The sequence below is a fragment of the Hyaena hyaena genome, unplaced genomic scaffold, assembly GCF_003009895.1.
Source record: "Hyaena hyaena isolate Hyena2069 unplaced genomic scaffold, ASM300989v1 scaffold_41, whole genome shotgun sequence".
NCBI lineage: Eukaryota > Metazoa > Chordata > Mammalia > Carnivora > Hyaenidae > Hyaena > Hyaena hyaena.
This window is the reverse complement of record NW_024080673.1, coordinates 1552074-1563638: the sequence shown is the minus strand read 5'-3', so window position 1 is coordinate 1563638 and position 11565 is coordinate 1552074. Positions and strand designations below refer to the sequence as shown.

At 36.8% G+C, this 11565-nt stretch overlaps 1 protein-coding gene across 3 annotated transcripts in view; it reads left to right on the top strand.

The window, feature by feature from the left end:
- Positions 1-11565, top strand: part of RAB3GAP1 (RAB3 GTPase activating protein catalytic subunit 1) — a 115177-nt gene that overhangs the window by 13059 nt on the left and 90553 nt on the right. The gene's annotated exons all lie outside the window — the stretch shown is intronic.

The following is an 11565-nucleotide window of genomic DNA, read 5'->3' as shown; positions in this document are numbered from 1 at the left end:
CCCCCCCCCCCCCCCCCCCCCCCGCTCACGCTCTGTCTCTCTCTGTCTCAAAAATAAACAAAAAAATAAAATAACTAAAATAAAAATCTTTTTATTGTGGTAAAATATATATAGGATTTACCATTAGGTATAAAACTCAGTGGCATTAAGTACTTTGACATTGTTAAAGTTTTCATCACCAACAGACTATAAACTTCATTCTCATTAAACAGTAACTTCCTCTTGCCTCCTCTAAGCCCCTGACAACCACTATCCTATTTCTGTTTCTGTGAATTTGAGTACTCTAGGTATTGCATATAAGTGGGATCATACAGTATTTGTCCTTCTGTGTCTGGCTTGTTTCATTTAGCATAATGTCTTCAAGGTTCATCCATGTTGTAGAATGTGTCACAGTTTTCTTTTGAAGACTGAAACATATTCCATTGTATGTATATACCACATTTTGTTAATTTACTCATTCATCTTGAATGAGTTGTTTCTACTTTTTGGTTATTATGAATAATATAAATAATGTATCTACTTTTTTTTTTTTAGCTATTTTGAATTAAGTTATGAATAATGCAGCCATAAATGTGGCTGCACAAATATCTCTTAAAGTCTCTCATTTCTTTTGGGTAGGTACCCAGAGGTGGAATTGATGGATCATATGATAATTTTTTAAATTCTTTGAAGAATTGCCACACTCTTGGTTCTAAAATTCTGTTTTGTTTATATGAAGATCTCTTTATCTTACATTGTTTCTGAAGGATAGTTTTGCTGAAGAATTCTGGCTTGTCCTTTATTTATCATCCATTCATTCATTCATTTCAGTTCTTTAAAGATGTAGTTTTGTAGTGCCTGGGTGACTCAGTCAGTTGAGCACCTGACTCTGCCTCAGGTGATCTCCTGATTCACAAGTTCGAGCCCTGCTCTGAGTTCTTTGCTGACAGCTCAGAGCCTGGAGCCTGCTTCAGATTCTGTGTGTGTTTCTCTCTCTGTCCCTCCCCTGTTTGTGCTCTGTCTCTCCCTCAAAAATAAATAAAAGATTAAAAAATAAAAGATGTAGTTCTATTTTCTTCTCTCAATAGTTCTGATTAGAAGTTAGGTGTCATTCATATTTTTTCTATTTTGGCATTTTTCTCACTGGTTGGTTTCAAGCTTTTTTCTCTAGTTTTCCACTTTAAGCCATTTAACTATTATGTGCTTAGGTGTATTTTCTTTGCATTTTTCTTGCTTAGGTTTGTTAATATTGGATTTGAAACTTTTTGTTTTTCACCAAAGTAGGGAAGTTCTGGCCATTATTTCTTCAAAAACTTTTCTGCCACATTCTCTACTCTTTTTATGTGCCTTAAGTTAGACTTGTATTTTAACTCTTAATATTGTTCCACAGGTCTCAGGGGTTCTGTCATCATTTTATTTTTCTCTCATAGATGATTTCTCTTGGTTTCTCTTTGAGTTCATTTACTCTTTCTTCTGCTGTCTCTGATTTGTTGTTAAGCCCATTTGATGTATTTTTCAATTTAACTATTGTACTTTTTAGGTCTAGAATTTCTGTTTGTTTCTTTCCAAAATTTCCAGTTCTCTGAAGGTTCCTTATCTCCAAATTTGAAAATATTTTCCTTTAGAACTGGAGCATATTTATTATAGCTAGTATAAAACCAATTGCAACATCTAGGCCTTCTTGGGGTTGGTTTCTCTTGACTGTATTCTCTTGGGTATAGATCACATTTTCCTGTTTTTAAATTTGTCTTGTGAGTGCATATCCAGCAATTTCTTAATGTTATGCTTGTTATTTTGAATGAAATGTAGAGACTAGATTCTGTTGTATTCCTCTAAAGAGTAGTTTGTTTGTTGTTTTGTTTCAGCAAACAATTCATTTGACTACACTAAAATTCCACTCTCTTTTCAGTGGTGACAGCAGCTAAAAATCTTTTCTTGGTCACTGTACTGTGGAGTCTCCATTGTTCATATCTGGTTTAGCAGATAGCCAAAATTGGGGAGTAGAGCTAATATACAAATTTCAGAGCTTACCCCTTGCTGGCTTCTTCCCCACCAGAGTGTATGTCTTAACTTTAGGACTTCTCTGTTGTCGGAGGCCGGCTCTGACAGGTCCAGGGGTCCCTGAAGGATGGACGGTGTCAATGAGAGAGAGAGTGAGAGAGCCCCGAGATTCTTTCGGATCACCAGGCAGGCATCTCTGTGCTGTCGGTTTTGGTGTCTTTATTTAAAAGTTCAGCAACAACATGAAGTCAGAGAAAAGAATTTTTTACAATGGGAGGCCTTTTGTGATATCAATTGCAGAATAACAGAATGTTCTTAGTGAAAAACAGGATAACATATAAGTTAAATTGTATATAGATAAGCTAGGAGTCATTCTGTCTGGCTCTCAAGAGGATGAATGTTTCTGAATTGGTTTGTTTGTGGAAACTATCATGGGGGCCCTAAATGTGTCAGTCTTTGCACCTGGGTTTATGTTTTAGCTACTCTTATCTATGCTCATTCCAGCTGCCAGTGTAAGGGAGGGTGTTTGTGGAATGTAGGCCTTGAGGAAGAGACTGCCATGCTTCACCAATTAGCAAAGATATATGTAATAACTATATTCTGCCCTTAACCCCAAAATAGGCTCTTTGTCTTGGGGCCAGGCTCAATTGTAACTCTTGTGTTCTTAACCCCCTTAATTATCTAAGTCTTGGGTCTGCAAGGCCCATAGGAAGAATCTTTTGACAATCACCCACAGAGCTTTCATCTAAAGCCTCTTTTGTAAAGGCAGGAATATGCTTTTCCTTATGAGGTATCTGTGTTCAGAATATGGGTCTGGTATGGAATATTGTGAGGCCTGGTCAATACCAGCAGGCTCATTCCCAACATGAGCCAGTAGTAGCAGAAAGAGATACCAGTTTTCGTTTCTCATGGCAGGAGCTGTGCAAACACTGGCATTTCCTTGCTGTGACTGCCATCCGGAGAGGCCGGTGTGGCTCCCGGCACTCTGTCATCTTTGAAGTTAGTCCTCTGTTGCCTGAGTTCAGTAAATCTCCATCATTCTGCAACCCTGAGTTGTGCACAGAATGGAGTGCACGGGATCATGCACTGAGATCATGACCTGAGCAGACTCTAAAACTTAGTTCACTGAGCCACCCAGGCACCCCTGGAAATTTAGTTCTACTGTGACATTGTTCCATCTCAGTCTGCTGTTGCTGCTGCTTTTCAGAAGTATTCACCAGAGGCTTTAAAATGCTATTTGCTTAAGCAGAGTAGAATAGAAACACATGGAATTACTTAACACTTTTATGCTATAAAATTGATTCATTGTTTCCTTTGAGCTCTTAGAAGTTAAAAATTTAGCATCCAGCTGGAGAGAAATAAAGGATAAAACCTGGCTGAAAAAGCTCAGCTTTAATCTGAGATAGATTAGAGGTATCTTTAGACATTTTCAGTTCTATTATTTCCTAGATCACATTTTCTTTTGTATATCTTAAAAAGATTTTTTGCTTGCCATTGAGTTATAGCACATTATTCTTTCAGTGCGTTAAGTAAAATTTTCAGTGTATATCATGCATTTCATTTTGAACTTTAATTTGGTATAGGACCTATGCCATTGTTTAAACAAATACTGTATGAACAAATGAGAAGGTTCTCTCTACACATGAAGAGGTCAGATCAAGAGATAAAGTGCTTGGGCTCAAATTGTAAGCAGTGCTGACTCAGAAGAGTGTAAGATCTGGCTGTGGAGGTAGGCCCAAACTCATGTTAGAGCTGAATGCCTGAGGTGGCCCTCAGGAGTACTTGTTGCCTCTAAAGTTTTTGGTTTCCACCATTGTATCTTATGTCTACTTAAATCTACTTTTTTTCCCCTTAACTTGTAGTTAGCTGCATCCTCTTTTCCTAGGATCTCTTTCTGTTAGTGCTTTTAGCTAGTTGAATGTTCCCTGGATGAATTGTGGCTTTTTATTGATTTAAGAGGAACTGATCTCAAGTTCCCCTTTGTTTCCGAATTTCACTTGTTAGGGTTTTTAACAACCCTCTGGAAGTAAATTCAAAGTTCCATGCTGAAGCGCTTCTAGACTGAGCCTTAATATCATGCCCCTCTCCTTCTGTGCTTTTTAGTGGGATGATCCTGATCCAGGCTGAGGGCCACCCAGGCTACCTGTGAAGAGTGAAAGGTATATAGATGACTGTTTTTTGGGTTTGTGTGTGTGAGTGTGTGATCAGATGTAGTTTTTTTTATTAATCTCATCTTGTCATGGCCAATATCCATGAATGTGTAATAAATACACTGAACTGGAAACAGTCATTCACTGCCATGAAATATTCATTACTATTATAAACCATATCACATACAAAACATGTAGAAACTGCAGTGTCAGCTTTTTATTTTTTTTATTTTTTTATTTTTTAAAGGGGTTCTAGCCAACCAGCTTTTTTTTTTTTTCTTTTTTTTTTCCTAGGAGAGAGAGAGAGAGAGAGAGAGAGACAGCATGAGCAGGGGAGGGTCAGAGAGAGAGGGAGACACAGACTCTGAAATAGGCTCCAGGCTCTGAGCTGGCAGTTAGCACAGAGCCCAATGCAGGGCTCGAACCCACGAACCGTGAGATCATGACCTAAGCGAAAGTCGGACCCTTAGCCGACTAAGCCACCCAGGTGCCCCTAAATATGTTCTTTAACAGTTTTGCTGTCTTTTAGAGTTTTTGTTTGGAATCATCAGTTATCTGTTGGAATTGAGTTGTATAGTAGTTACCCGTTGTCTTTGAGGGATATGTTCCCCAAACCCTGCAGATGCCTGACACCACAGATAGTACTAATTGCTATATATATTTTTTCCTGAATGTACATACATATGATAGTTCACTTAATGAATTAGATAGAGTAAGAGATTAACAACAATAACTGATAATAAAATAATTAAAACAATATATTATAATTAAATTTATGTAAATGTTTCTCTCAAAATATCTTATCGTACTGTGCTTACTCATCGTTTTCTCCTTGTGATGATATGAGATAAAATGCCTACATGATGAAATGAAGTGAGGTGAATGATAGTCATTGTGATGTAGTGTTAGTCTACTATTGATTTTCTTATCATATGTCAGAAGGAGGATCATCTGCTTCTGGACCGAGGTCAACTGTGGTTGTCTGAAACAGTTGAAAGTGAAACTGGCGGTAGGGGCAACTACTGTACTAGCTGTTTATTTGCATGCTACTTTGCCAGCATAATAGCATATTTGTTTTGTTTTAGGAAAACTACTACAAAAGCATATGGTTTTAGAGTTGCTTGTGGGTAGAGAAATAGTTGGTTTGTCTTATTCCAGAAATGGATGAAATGTTCATTGAGCTTTTTAATCTTCTTTTTATGTATGTATGTATGTATTTTAATGTTTGCTTATTTTTGAGAGAAAGGAAGAGACAGAGATCTAGTGGTGGAAGGGTGGAGAGAAAGGGACACACAGAATCTGAAACAGGCTCCATGATCTGAGCTGTCAGCACAGAGCCCAAAGTGGGGCCCGAACTCATGGATTGTAAGATCATGACCTGATCTGAAGTCGGATGCTTAACTGACTGAGCCACCCAGGTGCCCTACCACAATTAATTTTAGGACAATTGATCACTCCCAAAAGAAACCCTGTACCATTTAGCAGTCACTTACTGTTTTCTCCTATCCCTAGGCAACAGCTAACTTTCTGTCTCTTTAGATTTGCCTATTTTGGACATTTTGTATAAATGAAATCATATAATATGTAGCCTTTAGTAAGTTGGATTTTTTTCACTTAGCATAAAGCTTTCAAGTTTGGTCCATATTGTAACATTTATTAGTCCTTCATTTCTTTTTATTATTGCTATATATTACTCTGTTTTACGGATTCACCATATTTTATTTATCCATTTATCACTTGATTGACATATGCATTGTTTCTACTTCTTGGCTATTATGAGTAATGCTTCTGTGAACCTTCATGTATACTTTTTTTGTGTGGATGAATGTTTTCATTTCTTTTGGGCGTATATCTAAGAGTGTAATTATTGGTTTACATGGTAACTTTATATTTAATCTTTTGAGGAACTGCCTGACTGTGCTGCATCATTTTACATTTGTATTTTTCCTGATCTCTCTGCATCCTCACTAACCCTTGTTATCTTTTTGATTATACAACATCCTAGTGGATGTGAAGTGATACATCATTGTTATTTTGATTGTGTTTGCCTAATGGCTGTTGATATGAAACATCTTCTCATGTTCTTATTGGCTATTTGTATATCTTCTTTAGGGAAATGTCTATTCAGATCCTTTCCCCATTTTTGAAGTGGGATTATCTGTCTTATTCAATGTAAGTGTTGCTTATACATTTTGGATACAAATCATATATGAGATATCTAATTTGCCACAGTTTTTTTCCTGTTCTTTATGTTGTAGCATGTATTGTTGTGAGTTTTCTTTTCACTTTCTTGTTGGTGTCTTTAGTTTTTACTCTTGTATTTAGATCTGTCATCCATTTTGACTGACTTTTCATGTCTAGTTTAAGGAAAGGATCCAGTTTCATTTTTTGCATGTGGATATCCAGTTGTCCCAGCTCAGATGATATATTAATGCTTGTATTTTAATATTGTATATGGTCAAAAGGATTTCTTATACCAGTGGATGAAAGCTCTATACCAAGTGTTTTTCTATGTTGGATTCGCATTAGAATCACGGGAAGGATTTTTGAAAAATTCTAGTGTTTAGACTACAACCTCAGAGATTCTGATTTAATTGGTCTATTGTGGAGCCTAGTTATCAGTATATTTTTTAGGCCTCTTCAGTGATTATAAAGTCTAATTAGGTTGAGAACCATAGTTCTATCTTCCTCAAAAAAAGAAATGGAAAAAATTCACTGTTTTTTAATGCTTTACTATATTTTTGTCCTTTTCAATAATGTGTTGAATTTGGCAGTAGAAGAAACAGTTTTTTGTTTGTTAAATGAATAAACAATTTTTTTAAATGTTTCTTTATTGAGAGAGAAATTGAGAGAACACAATCAGGGAAGGGGCAGAGTGAGAGGGAGACACAGAATCCAAAGCAGACTCCATCCAGGATCTGAACTGTCAGCACAGAGCGTCATGTGGGGCTCGAACTCACAGACTGAGAGATCATGACCTGAGCCAAAGTCACACGCTTAACCCACAGAGCCACCTAAGTGCCCCTGGTACTTACCCTTTCCCTTATTTATATGATGTATCATATTGATTGATTTGCTAATATTGAACCACTCTGGCATTCTGGGGATAAATCTCACTGTGTTGTGTTGAATGATTTTTTTAATGTACTGTTGGATTCAGTTTGCTAGTATTTTTTTAATGAGGATTTTGCATCAGTGTTCTTCAGGGATATTGCCATGTAGTTGCCTTTTTTTTGTGATGTCTTTATCTGGGTTTGGTATCAGGATAATGCTGGCTTGATAAATTGAATTTAGAAGTTTTTCTTCCTTTTCTGTATTTAAAAAACACTTTTTAAAATGTTTACTTATTTTTGAGAGAGAGAGAGAGAGACAGAGACAGAGACAGACAGACACAGGGCGAGCAGGAGAGGGGCAGAGAAAGAGAGACACAGAATCCAAACCAGGCTCCAGGGTCTGAGCTGTCAGCACAGAGCCCTACACGGGAGTCGAACCCATGAGCTCTGAGATCATGACCTGAGCCAGAGCTGGACGCTTAACCAACAGAGCTACCCAGACGCCCCTCCTTTTCTATGTTTTGAAGTAGTTTGAGAAGAACAGGCATTAATTCTTCATTAAATGTTTGGTAGAATTTGCCTGTGAAGCCATCTAGTGCAGGACTTGTTTGTTGGGAGTTTTTTTATTACAGATTCAATTTCTTTGCTGCTTATTGGTCTGTAGATTTTCTATTACTTCCTTTATTAGTTTTGGTAGTTTATATGTTTCTAGGAATTTACCCATTTCTTCTGGGTTGTCCATTTTGTTGGCAAATAGTTTTTCAAAATATTCGCTTAAAATTGTTTGTATTTCCATGTTGTTTGTTTTTATTTCTCCTCTCTCATTTGGGCCTATTTATTTGAATCCTTTCTCTTTTTTTCTTGATAAGTCTGGCTAGAGGTTTATCAGTCTGAATGATTTGTTTCACAGAACGAGTTCCTGGTTTCACTGATCTGTTCTAATGTGGGTTTTTTTGTTATGTTTCTATTTCATTTATTTTTGCTCTAAACTTTATTATTTCCTTCCCTCTGCTGGTTTTAGGTTTTGTTTATTCTTCTTATAAAACCTCCTTTTTGTGTAAGGTTAGGTTGTTTATGTGAGATTTTTCTTTTTTTAAATATAATTTACTGTCAAATTGGTTTCCATACAACACCCAGTGCTCATCGAATGAGTGCCCTCCACATCACCCACTTTCCCCTCTCCCCTGCCCCGCCATCAACACTCAGTTTGTTCTCAGAATTAAGAGTCTCTTATGGTTTACATACCTCCTCTCTGTAACTTTCTTTTTTCCCCATCCCTTTCCTCATGGTCTTCTGTTAAGTTTTTCAAGATCCACGTATGAGTGAAAACGTGCTGTCTGTCTTTCTCTGACTGACTTATTGCACTTAGCATGATAGCTTCCAGTTTCATCCACGTTGCTGCAGATGGCCAGATTTCATTCTTTATTTGAGATTTTTCTTGCTTCTTGAGGTAAACATGTTACTATAAACTTCCCTTTTAGAACATCTTTAGGTATGTCCCAAAGGTTTTGAACCATTGTGTTTTCCTTTTCCCCTTTTCCATGTAGTTTTTTATTTCTTCTTTTATTTCCTGGTTGACTCATCCATTGTTTAGTAGCAAGTTATTTATCCTCCATGTATTTGTGGTCTTTCCAGTTGTTTTTTTTCTTCTGGTTCACTCCTGGTTTCCTAGTGTTGTCAGAAAAGACGCATGGTATGACTTCAGTCTTTTTGAATTTGTTGAGACTTGTTTTGTGGCCTAATATTTGATCAGTTCTGGAGGATATTCCATGTGCACTTAAAAAGAAGGTATATTCTGCTGTTTTAGGATAGAATGTCCTGAATGTATCAGTTAAATCCATCTGGTCCATTGTCATTCAATGCGATTGTTTCCTTGTTGATCTCTGTTTAGATGATCTGTCCATTAATGTCACTGGAGTTTTAAAGTCCCCCCCATTACTGTATTATTAATGATTAGTTCCTTTACGTTTGTTATTAACTATTTTGTATATTTGGATGCTCCTCATTTTCTTAATTTTTAATTTTATTGTTAATGCCTTTTGTGTCTTGTCAAAGGAATCTTTGCCTATCTCAATGTTGTAAAGATAGTTCTGCTTTTCTCCATGAGGATATCTTATTACTCCAGGGCCATTTGTTGAAAAGACCAATCTTTCCCTACTAAATTGCAGTAGTTCCTCTGTTGTAAAATGAAGTATAAGTGTGAATGTATTTTTGGACTATTAGGTTTTATTGATCTGTTTGTCTTCATGCTAGTACTATACCATCTTAATTACTATAGCAAAGTAAATCTTAAAATCAGGTGGTATATTTTTTATCAAAATTATTTTAGGTATTTTATTTTATTTATTTATCTATTTTTTAAAGAGATTTTATTTTTTTTAAATGTTTTATTTATTTCTAGGAGAGAGAGAGAGACAGCGTGAGCAGGGGAGGGTCAGAGAGAGAGGGAGATACAGACTCTGAAACAGGCTCCAGGCTCTGAGCTGGCAGTCAGCACAGAGCCCGACGCAGGGCTCGAACCCACGAACCGCGAGATCATGACCTAAGTGAAAGTCGGACGCTTAATTGACTAAGCCACCCAGGCGCCCCTATTTTAGGTATTTTAGATCCTTTGGATTTCATATTACTTTTAGAATCAACTTGTCAATTTCTACAAAATAACTCCTGGGATTTTGATTAGGGTTATATTGAATATATAGATCTGTTTGAGGACAATGACGTCTTACTGCTGTTGGCGTCTTCTAATCCATGTACATTTAGCTCCAGTTAGGTCTTTAATCTCTCTTATCAATGTTTTGAAGCATTCTTAGGTAGAGTTTTTGCTGTTTTTCATTAAGTGAAAGATATTTCATTATTCCTAGATAATTGATTTATTTTTGATGTTGTGAGAGTGGTATTTTTAAAAAGATTCATCTTCCAAATGTTTGTTGCATGTATATAAAAATACAGTTTTAGTCTGTTAAGGATCTGGCTTTTGATTTGGCCTCAGGTTGTGGATCTCATAGTTAATGGGATCGAGCCCCACGTCAGGCTCTGCACTGACAGCCCAGAGCCTGCTTGGAATTCTCTCCCCCACTCCCTCTCTGCCTCTTCCCTGCTCTCTCTCTCAAAATAAATAAATACACTTAAAAAAAAATACAGATCGTTTTTGGGGTGCCTGAGTGGCTCAGTTGGTTAAGTGGCCAACCCTTGATCTCAGCTCAGGTCTTGATCTCAGAGTAATGAGTTTCAGGGTCTGTGTTGGGCTCCATGCCAAGTATGGAGCCTACCTAAAAAAATAGAGACGGTTTTTGTTTTATTGATTTTGAATTCCATAACTTTATAAACTCATCAGTTAGTTTTAGTAGTTTGTAGGTTGCTTTGATTATTCTAGGTACATATCACGGCATTGTGAATACACACAGCTGTCTATAAACTTATTTCTTTTTATTGTCTGATTGGGGACTTCGGAGGTTATTTTTAATGAATCACTAGATTAATTTTGGACTAGAGTTGTCATTTCTGAGTGTAATCATAAATATACACCATACTGAAGTTTGTTGTTAAAGAACTGTATCATAGGGGCGTTAAGCTCAGGTGGTTAAGCGTTGGACATAGGCTTAGGTCATGATATCACTGTTTGTGGGTTCAAGGACCATGTCAGGCTCTGTGCTGACAGCTAGCTCAGAGCCTGAAGCCTGCTTCAGATTCTGTATCTTCCTCTCTCTATGACCCTTCCCTGCTCATGTTCTCTCTCTCTCCCTCTCCCTCTCCCTCTCCCTCCCTCTCTCTCTCCCTCCCTCTCTCTCTTCCTCTCTCTCTCTCTCCCTCTCTCTCCCTCTCTCTCAGAAATAAATAAAACATTAAAAATTTTTTTAAAAAGAAATGAAGGAGGCAGATTAGAATGTTGTTTTTCAGTTGAATTAATCATCTTAGAACATTTATTTGGTAGGCAGAACCTAGATACCTCCTCTTTATTGAATACAACCAAATCCTCCTTGAGATAGCTGTTAGTAAGGTTGCCAGTGGTACCCAGAATCCAGAATAGGGTCAGATAATATTTCTTTATATCATTTAAACAGAATATTTAAGCTTAGCAAATAGTAGGCTTACCTCTCATTTTCTGGGCTTCTTCCTTGTCTGTACTTTTAGCCTTAACTGCTTTATAGTGGGCATTCCTCACAGTACACCATGTTCTTATGTATACATTATAATGCTTACTACAGTTTGAGAATTTTGGCATGGGCCATATATGTCTTAATTTAATACAGGTTAACCACACTTTAGAAAAAACTTAACATAAAAATCACAGTTTTTTATATGCATCATACAAGTGGTTTTTCTCTTAATATAAAAAGATTGCTGTTTATTTAAATGTGCCTTGGGACATTTGAAATATGATT